Source organism: Halichoerus grypus, chromosome 6 (assembly GCF_964656455.1).
Source record: "Halichoerus grypus chromosome 6, mHalGry1.hap1.1, whole genome shotgun sequence".
Classification (NCBI taxonomy): Eukaryota; Metazoa; Chordata; class Mammalia; order Carnivora; family Phocidae; genus Halichoerus; species Halichoerus grypus.
The window spans coordinates 78229559-78240156 of NC_135717.1; the positions used below are offsets into that span (position 1 = coordinate 78229559).

Below are 10598 nucleotides of genomic sequence, written 5' to 3' on the forward strand. Positions count from 1 at the left end.
GAGAGAGAGAGAGAGAGCGAGCACATGAGAGGGGGGAGGGTCAGAGGGAGAAGTAGACTCCCTGCCCGATGCGGGACTCGATCCTGGGACTCCAGGATCATGACCTGAGCCGAAGGCAGTCGCTTAACCAACTGAGCCACCCAGGCGCCCCGAAATATATGTTTTTTAAAAATCAATCCAGGGAAGTAAAAAACTGACAAATTCTTACATCTATTTCATCCCACACTGAAAAGCAATTACTCATATTTCTCTTATTAGACATTATAATCGTGCAAATTCTCCCTTACCCAACACTCTGACATATCTTTAAACAATGACACACTTGATCATTCCCTCCTCCTTAAACTTCCTTTCCTTCACTGCTAGTACAGCACACTCTCCTGGTTTTCCTAACCCAATGACCTTTTATTAATTTCCTTTGCCACGTTTCTCTTCATCTCCCCAAAAAGTATCTGGAAGGTAAGTTCCATGAAGGCAGGGATTTTTGTCAGTTTTGTTCACTACTGTATCCCCAATCACTAAAAAAATACCCAGAACCATACTCAATAAATAACCATTGAATGAATCAGTGCCCCCAAGGCTCAGATGTTGAAGAGCTATAGAAATAAATATTTTATATAACTTGTATGCTGTTTACTTCATTACATTATATTTGTCTGAAAATTGATAATGAATGTACTCATTATTCAGTTAACCAAAATATTACATTCCCTGGTCTTCTTCCATTGATGTTTTGATATGGTATGTATAAAATGCACATTTAACACCTCTTCTACTACTTCCAAAAGCACAAACTTAGAGCAGAAGAAGAGCAGTTGTTGCTGTAAGAACCTTCACTTTTATCTTGCTTCCAGTACTAATGTTGAATTAACAGACTGACATACTTACCTGACTTTACTAATGGGTGGGGGTGGGAGGAGAGAGCTCAGTAAATTCAACAAGAACACAGTAATGACTAGCAAGTGACATTTCTTGGAAAAATAAAATGTAGTATTTTTTTTTTAGGCATAAGAAATTCTAAAGAGAAACAGACCACTTCTACCTTATACTTTCCCCCCAATCCCACGATTTCATTCCCACAAAGAATGCCACTGTCAGCCATGCAAATATAATTTTAGCAATATACATACAAAGTTTCACCTGATACCTTAGTTCACATTTGTCCTCATTCATACCCAATTAAATCAAAGTATAATTTAAAAGCCAAAACTAGATATATGAATTTTAATTTTTCCTTCTAAGTAACTAATCCAAATCAAAAGTATTCATTTACCAACTTCTAATTTGATCTGTTTGAATACATTTAATTGAATCTTTTAGAATTACAAATTGGACACACCCTTTCTCTATAGCTATTGTATCATCTGTTGCCCATAAGTATTTTCTAGAAGATAATAGTCTTCTCATTAATTAGGCATGTTAAAAAAGGCAATGATCTGCAACTACTGACACTCACATCTGTATAATTCTCTCTTGGGTTACAGGAAAGCACTTCTCTGGCTATGTTCCCAAATAAATTGAGTAAGCCTTGGGAAAGTCACTGCTGAAATTCCATTTCATGACGGTTTTTCTTCCTCCACAAATGAATTATTGAGAGTCATGCCTACTTCCATCCATTACATAATACATGTCCATCACAGGACCTGTTTTCTGAGCAAGAAACAGCTTAAATGACACTAACTGATAGGTAAGGTCAGTGAATACTGACAGTAATCTAATAGGAAGCAGGAATCGAGAAGAGATTGATTTAATGTATAAAGTTGTGAAACACTGATGTGAAGAACACTGAACACTGTTTACTCTTAGTAACATTATCTCCCTATGAAGTGAGATACATGCCCCCAAAATGTTATTAAAGAGCATTTTAAAAGCACTTGACTCCAAGAACATTTCTCAGAAATTGAGGGACCTACCGAAAAAAAAATTATTCCACTTCATTTTTAAAGTGTCTAATAACATCTGCAAATGAGAAATAAAAATAATCCCCAATAACTGTGTTGAACACAAAATGTCTAAATGTCAAGGTCTGTTGAAAAACGAGCTGTAAAAGACAGCTGTGCTTTAAAACATTTAAGCATTTTTCATATAATTAGCTCCAACAGAACTGTTCAAATTATCCATCCAAAGCAGTCAACCACAACCACCTGCAACTATTACTCAGAAACGTTTCTTCCAAAGCAACCACTTGATTTTCAGGCCTTCTCTAGAGAGGACAGGATAAAGCTTATAAGTGAGATGGTATAAATTAGATCTTTTAGGCACAGAAAAAAGACTGGAAGATAACACCTTTAGGGAACTAGGTGTAATAGGACCTATTCCCTTATGCTGCTGCCAAAATGAAGTTGTCTTAATCCAAGATCTCACTCTTCTTGAAGGGTGTAAAACTTTAAACCCAGCCACCCTCACAATGTACCCACCTGCGCCAAAAGCAGAGGGATTTTCTTCCTCCCGACTCACCCCGCGAGGAGGAAAAATAATAATAACCAAACCCCAAAGTAGAAATGTGAGACCTAGTTCAATAGCTTCTCCAACTGCCTCAAAGGCAACATCCACAGCTCATCTTCCTTTTGAAATACACCCTTCATCTATCTTACCATTTCACAGAAGAAAAAAAAATCATCTCTTTCAACATTTTACATCGGTCGCCTAAACACACAGATCCACCCTGACCGCACCCCAACCTCCTCATAGCTCCCCAATTTCTCCATCTCGCCACTACCTCGCCGGCAACATCACGCCTCAAACCCTCCGCTCACCAAGCGCCCAGAACCCCTATCTCCCATCTCCCACCTCGGGCTCCCCACATCTATCGCCTCAGCTCGCGCCCAATCCTGGAGCTCGGTGGGGTGGAGCCCGCGGGGGGCTGGGGTGGGGTGGGGTCCGCCCCTCCCCGGACTTTCCCATCCCCCCGGTAGGGAGAGGAGGGGGAGGGGGGGTCCTGAAGCCTCACCTACAGCTCCGCCCCTCCCCGGGGGCGCGCTGCCCAGCCCTAGCCAGGGCCGTGAGGAAGAAGCAAGCTAAGAAAAGGCAAAAAAAGCCTCAGCGCCAGCGGCAGACGGAAAGCTCTCGGTCCCGCCCGACTTCCGAGCTGCCGCCACGGCGGCCGTCTCACCCTCCTCAGGGCTGCTGCTGTTGCTGTTGCTGCTGCTGCCGCCCGGACGCCGCCACCGCCGCCGCCGCCGCCACTACCGCCGCCGCCGCCGCCACCACCACCACCACAGCCACAGTACTGCCCCAGCGCCCGCCGACGTCACCGCGCCCCGCCCCCTGCGCGAGACACCTAGCCCCGCCCCCGCCGGGGCCGCGAGACACCGCGAGCTCCGCCTCCTCCCGGCCGGGCCACCTAGCCTTCCCGCACCCTCCTGAGAATGCGACTTGGCAGCCTGCAGGCCTCCGGCGCCTTCCAAAGGAAGGCGGGTCAGGGGCTGGGAGTGGGGTGACTCAAGGTTCCGGCGGCGATTGCGCGCCCAAGCACAGCAACGGGCGCGGGGCATCCACAACCCCCACGCGCAGCCCCTGCGGCCACGGGAAGGGAGAGCCAGAGTCCGCTCCGGGAAGAGGCGGTAGGTGGGAGCGAGGCAAGGCGGCGTTTGTCTCCTTCTGCTTGCCGTAGGAAGTGGACCGGCCAGGCCCGAAGAGCGGAATCGTCGCTTTCCCAAACCTTAGAGTAGCCCCACCCCCTCCTTGGCGGGACCCGTTACACAAGCCCCAGGACCGCCACCGCTGTTGAGAGTAGGTCTAGAATCGTCATACATTCTGGGCTGCGCTCCCAAGGCCGCAGTGGGAACCCTTTGTCCGAGGGAAATTGGATTTTTCCCCCACCCTTAGCTTTTGCGAATGTGGCTGCGGGGCTGTCCACTCGACCTTAGGGAAAGAACTTAGGCGTCGCAGAAGACCCACGCCAGTGTACGTGGTTTTTCTGTAGGAGCTCGGCGGGAGAGGAGAGCGTGGGCGGAATTTAAGGTGCACAGTCAGCTCCTGCGATGTGCCAAATGCGGTGCTACGTTGTCTTACTTGGTCCTCAGAACAGCTAGTCTAGTCTACTAGGCAAATGGTACCTTATTTCAGGAAATCCAATTTTCTTGTACTGAATGGCATTCGGTTTTTCTTTCGTCGGAGTCATGCAAAGAGGGCAGCTGCATCCATTAATTTACAAATGTAGGTAAACTATCCCTAACCAAGAAAGTAGGAGTGATGTGAATTATATTTGCACCAGTCTTTTAGGTTGGATCGAGTCATTTAAAATGCCCTTAAAAGGGGTCGAGTCATCATTTTACCCCTACCTATTCTCCACTACAATTAACCAATTTACACTCCTTCATAATCCCACTAACATTTTCCCGTCTCTCCTCAGTATTCACATTCATTCATTCATTCATTCACCAAATTCTACTGTTACATCCTGCCCAGACTCTGTTCCCTCCCAGATCACCACGCACTTGGATTATTGCAGTTCCCGGTCCTGCTGTACAGTCGCCCCCTTCAGTACATTCAACATATGCCTACCAATTGTTAGACTGTGCTGCCAAAGACTGTAGAGCTGCCAAATAAGCATCCTAAAATACTTCATTTTTTTATACATCTGGCTTTTTACCCCAAAAAAAGCCATCCTTCTTCGACTGTTTTTCAAGATCTTTTTCATCTAACTGCTGATCTGCTCATCCTGTTACTCCCCAGCAGTGTGGGGAGGTAAAAAAAAAAAGTGGGAGTCATATCCTAGTTTCCATTCTGCCACTCTCTACTTGAATGACCTTGGGGAAATCACTTTATTTCTGGGTTTTACTTTTCTTAACTGTAAAATGGGGTGTGAACTCCATGTCTGAGATCCGCGATGTCGCTAAAATGTGTGGATCTGGAGAGTTGCTATGTTAAGCACTAAGTTATACATACACAGGGTACTATCAATATCACAGACTGAGAATTGTGGTAGTTTGGTTTTTTGTGTGTGCTTTGGGGGAGGGTTGTTTTTTGGTTTTTTGCCCTTCCACTGGTCGTTTTTTCTTATTTCCTACTCTGCCCCAGATGTTTTTGTTTGTTTTTTTAATTTATGTTTAGTATTTTTTTATTAAAGCCAGCTGAGTGCACCCTTGGGCAGCACATACACTAAAATTGGAATGACAGAAGATCAGCATAGCTCCTGTGCAAGGATGACACACAAATTAATGAAGCATTCCATAATTTTAAACTAATGTAACATTGGTTGTCAACCATATTTCAATTACAAAAAAAAAAAAAAAGCTGGGGGGCACCTGGGTGGCTCAGATGGTTAAGCATCTGCCTTCAGCTCAGGTCATGATCCCACAGTCCTGGGATCGAGCCCATATCAGGCTCCCTGCTCAGCAGGAAGTCTGCTTCTCCCTCCCCCGGCTCTTGCGCATGCTCTCTCTCTCTCAAATAAATAAAATCTTTTAAAAAATAATAAAAATAAATTAAAAATAAATTTTTAAAAAGCTGGCTAAGCACATGCATTCATTACCTCTTCTTCCTGAGACCCCAATTAAAATGCTAATAAAGGAATTTTTAAAATGATACAAAACCCATACATAATAGAAAATAGGAAGAAGACCACCAAAACATATATATTTTTTTAATTTACACAAGAAGTGAGTGCAGTCTGACTAAACAAAATGAAAGGAACCATAATGTGGAGTAGGTGCAGAAGGAGGCTGCAGCCAATAGGAAGGTGAAATAAAGATCTCCATATAGAACAGAAGAACCCTTCCTTATCTCGAATACAGTCAGTAGGCATTTATCCCAGGCTAAAAATCAAGAGTTCTCATAATCTCTGGGGAGGAGTTGGGCAGCTATTTGAGCATTTATTTTTTTTTAAAGATTTTATTTATTTATTTGACAGAGAGAGGGAACACAAGCTAGGGGAGCTGCAGGCAGAGGGAGAAGCCGGCTCCCCACTGAGCAGGGAGCCCAATGCGGGACTTGATCCCAGGACCCTGGGATCATGACGTGAGCCAAAGGCAGATGCTTGACCAACTGAGCCACCCAGGCACCCCCTATTTGAGCATTTAATAACTAAGAGTGAAGCAGTCTTCATTCTGGCACAGGAGCTGGTTTTCTACCCACTCACCCTTGAGTGAAGTTGTGCAAGTTGGCAAGACCCTCCCAAGATCACAAGATTCCTAATCAGCATTCCAATTACTTCATCTTAAACATGAACAGACAACCAAGGATTAGATTAATAGATTTTTAAAAGAAGTCTCCAGTTTAGGGGGAGGGGAGAAAGATAAACAAAATGTGACCATAGAGGAAATAATGAAACTTCACAGAACTTAAAAAATAATAGTTAGTATGCTCTTGGACTTTTAGTACAACTATGAAATAAGAATAATATACTCAGTATACTCAGATGAAGTAACAATCCAAGAATAAAAAGTAAGTCTTGAAATCATAAATAAGAAATTGCCAGAATTAGGGGTGCCTGGGTGTTTCAGTCAGTTAAGCGTCTGCCTTTGGCTCAGGTCAAGATCCCAGGGTCTTGGGATGGAGGCCCGCGTTGGGCTCCCTGCTCAGGGGGGAGTCTGTTTCTCCCTCTGCCTCTCCCCACCTCCAGCTTGTGCACGCTCTCTCTCTCTCAAATAAATAAATAAAATCTTAAAAAAAAAAAAAAAAAGAAATTGCCAAAATTATAAATTCACTGTAAGTGTTAAAAGATAAAGTGAATGAAATTTACAAATAGAAGAAATATGGGGCACCTAGCTAGCTCAGTCAGAAGAGCGCACGACTCTTGATCTCCCAATCATGAGTTTGAGCCCCATGTTGGGTGTAGAGATTACATAAATAAATAAACTTTAAAAAAAGAAGACATACTCAGAGAGATGGAAATTGTGAGAGAAAATATGAGAGAAAGAATAAATCCAAGAGAACTAATATTACAAGAGAAAGAGAAAACAAAGTAAATAAAGAATGGAAAATTACTCAAAAATAATGGAAGAAAATTTCCCAGAGCTTGAAGTGTCTACTAGCACAGAGCAAAAACGAAGAAAAAACAACCTTGTAAAATGTTAGAACTGCAAAAACAGAGATCTTAAATTTCCAAAGAAAAGAAGTGACCCAAGAATCAAGCTGACATTGGAATTTTTACCAGCAACTCTAAATATAACAAGATAACAAAGAGTTCCAAGTTTCTGAGGGAAATATTTCTTGAACCTCAAAACCTAAGAAAAAAAATTACTTTTCAGAAAAGTTCCACTCCTAGCTGAATTATCATTAAGTAAAAGATCAGAATGGGGGCACCTGGGTGGCTCAGTTGGTTAAGCGACTGCTTTCGGCTCAGGTCATGATCCCAGAGTTCTGAGATCAGTCCCACATTGGGCTCCCGGCTCAGTGGGGAGCCTGCTTCCCCCTCTGACCCTCTCCTCTCTCATACTATTTCTCACTCTCTTTCACTCTCTCTCAAATAAATAAATAAATAAAACCTTAAAAAAAAAAGGCAGAATGAAAACAGTTTTAGATCTGTAGGGATTCAAAAAAGTAAACTCTCACATACTCTTTTTTATTTTTTATTTTTGAGATTTTATTTATTTATTTGACAAAGAGAGGAATAGAGAGAGAGAGCACAAGCAGGGGGAGCAGCAGAGGGAGAGGGAGAAGCAGACTCCCCACTGAGCAAGAGCATGACGGCTGATGGGGGGGGCTCAATCCCAGTAGCCTGAGATCATGATCTGAGCCAAAAGCAGATGTTTAACTGACTGAGCTACACAGGCACCCCTCAAATACCATTTTTTAAATAGAGCTACTTGAAGATAAGCTCAAGCAAAATGAGATAGAAAATAGGGTAGTTGACAATATCAGATCTAATTCAGGAGGACAGGGAAGATCTAATTCAGGGAAGTCCCAAGAGTTCTAGGCTAGATTGGAATGGAAAGATAGGAGCTCTGGGAGAGAAATCTGAAAAAGAGAGAATTCAACTGAATAACTAATTACTATGATAGAAAGCTTAGAAAGTGCTGTTTTCTGGTGTTCAACTTTTAGATCCAACATATTAATAAATTATGAATAATCTGGCTATCATTAAAGCATAGTTTGTAAATGTATACCATTGTTGACAATATAAAGGTAAAACGCGCCCGATCTCGTCTGATCTCGGAAGCTAAGCAGGGTCGGGCCTGGTTAGTACTTGGATGGGAGACAATATAAGGTAAAAATGCAGTGGACAGTTTAAGATGTGGAGCATAGGGAGGAAAGGTAAAAGTAAAGGTAAAAGCATTCAAGAGATTATGTTTAGGGACACCTGGGTGGCTCAGTCGTTAAGTGTCTGCCTTCGGCTCAGGTCATGATTCCAGGGTCCTGGAATCAATCCCGGCATCGGGCTCCCTGCTCCGCGGGAAACCTGCTTCTCCCTCTCCCACTCCCCCTGCTTGTGTTCCCTCTCTCGCTGTGTATCTCTCTGTCAAATAAATAAAATCTTTAAAAAAAAAAAAAAGAAGAAGAAGTAGGAAAAGTAGGGGCGCCTGGGTGGCTCAGTCGTTAAGTGTCTGCCTTCGGCTCAGGTCATGTTCCCAGGGTCCTGGGATGGAGCCCCATGTCGGCTCTCTGCTCAGGGAGAAGCCTGCTTTTCCCTCTCCCACTTCCCCTGCTTGTGTTCCCTCTCTCGCTGTCTCTCTCTCTCTCTCTCTGTCAAATAAATAAATAAAATCTTTAGAAAAAAATTAAAAGTAGGAAACGTAACTAATGGAAGAGCAAGTAATTGTTAGTCTATACTGAGAGGGTAGGAAGACACAAGATACAGGGTTTATAAGTTAGCTAAATCATCATCAATCTAGGTAGTTCATCAAGAAATGGTAGCAGAAGACTTAATAGTGTTATAATGGCAATACTCCCCTATTTTTCTGCAGATTCTATGCAATCCTATTAAAATCTCAGCTGCCTTTTTTTTTTTTTTCAAAAATTGACAAGCTGTGTCCCTCACATGGAAATGTAAGGGACGCAGGATAGCCAAAATAATCCTTAAAAAAAAAAAAGGAGAACATTCATTCTTCCTGATTTCAAAACTGACTACAAAGCTACAGTGATCTAGACAGTGTAGTACTGGAAAAGTAAACATATATATCACTGAAATGGACTTAAGTGTTCAGAAATAACCCATACATTTATGGACAGTTTTCAACAAGAATATCAAGGTAATTCAATGGGAAAAGAATAGTCTTTCTAACAAACGGTGCTGTAATGATCGTATATCCAAATGCAAAAGAACGAAACTGGACCCCTACCTCACATTTACAAAAATTAATTCAAAATGGACCATAGACCTAAATATAAATGTTAAATCTGTAATACTCTTAGAGAAAACATAGGTATAAATCTGTGTGACCTTAGATTAGGCAATAGTTTTTTAGCGATGAAACCAAACATACAAGTGACAAAAGAAAAAAAATAGGAAAATTGGACTTCACCAAAATGGAAAACTTTTATATTACTCAGCCTTAAAAAGGAAGGAAATCCTGATACATGTTACAACATGATTGAATCTTGGAGACATGATACCAAGTGAAATAACCCAATCACAGAAGGACTGTATATTGTATGATTCCATCTATATGAGATACCTAGAGTAGTCAAATTCATAGAGTCAGAAAGTAAAAGGGTGGTTGCCAGGGGCTTGGGGAAGGGAGAATACGGAGTTAGTGTTTAGGAATTAGAGTACTTCCCAAACCTCAGTTTGGGAAGATGAAGTTCTGGAGAGGATGGTGGTGATGATTGCGTATCAATATGAATGCACTAAATGTCATACAACTGTACATTTAAAAATGGTTAAATTGGTAACTTTTATGTTGTATATATTTTACCACAATAAAAAAAAAATTATCTCTTGTGCTTCAAGTACACTGGTTTGGACTGAATTGTGTTCCTTCAAAATTCCTCACCCTTTCCCAAACTGTGAACATACTTGGAGAGAGGCCTTCAAAAAGGTAATTAAATTTAAATGAGGTTGTAAGAGTGGAACCCTAATCCAATAGGACTGGTGTCCTTGTAAGAAGAGGAAGAGACACTTGGGGAATATGCACAGAGAAAAGGCCACATGAGGACACAACACAAAGATGGCCATCTACAAGCCGGCCAAACCTGCTGACACCTTGATCTTGGATACCCAGCCTCCAGAACTGTGAGAAACAAATTTTTGTTGTTTAAGCCATGATATTTTGTTAATGTATCCCTACCAGACTAATACAGATTCTGATACTGAGAAGTGAGATGTTGCTGCAACAAATATCTAAAAAATGTAGAAGTAGCTTTATGATTAGAGGCTGCAAGAGTTTTGAGGTCCATGTTAGAAAAAGCCTAGCATGCCTTGAAAAGAGACTGTTGGTACAAAAATGGATATCAAAGGTGATTCTGGTGAGCTCTGGGACAGAAATGAGCATGTTGCTGAAAACTGGAGGAAAGGTGACCCTTATCAAATGGCAAAGAAATTGGACAAATTGTGTTCTTGTATTTTGTGGAAAGTAGAATTTTTTTAAAAGATTTTATTTATTTGAGAGAGAGAGAGAACACGAGCAGGGTGAAGGACAGAGGGAGAGGGAGAAGCAGGCTCCCCGCTGAGCAAGTAGCCTGATGCAGGGACTCAATCCCAGGATCCTGGATCA

At 42.2% G+C, this 10598-nt stretch overlaps 1 protein-coding gene and 1 non-coding gene across 13 annotated transcripts in view; one reads left to right on the forward strand and one right to left on the reverse strand.

Moving 5' to 3' along the window:
• The window catches only part of ERC1 (ELKS/RAB6-interacting/CAST family member 1), a 550857-nt gene extending 547643 nt beyond the window's left edge, over positions 1–3214 (reverse strand). For 5 of the 12 annotated variants that reach the window (XM_078075441.1, XM_078075448.1, XM_078075445.1 and 2 more), the window contains exon 1: positions 2951–3213. The gene's annotated coding sequence lies outside the window, so the exon portion shown is untranslated. Of the gene's footprint in view, positions 1–2950 lie in introns of all 12 variants that reach the window. The other 7 variants (XM_078075446.1, XM_078075444.1, XM_078075453.1 and 4 more) reach the window with 3 other exon arrangements.
• Positions 3215–5079: 1865 nt separating this feature from the next.
• LOC118535851 (U6 spliceosomal RNA) lies at positions 5080–5182 on the forward strand. Its single transcript, XR_004917378.1, has one exon. It is a non-coding gene; the product is annotated as a U6 spliceosomal RNA (small nuclear RNA).
• The last annotated feature ends 5416 nt before the right edge of the window (positions 5183–10598 follow it).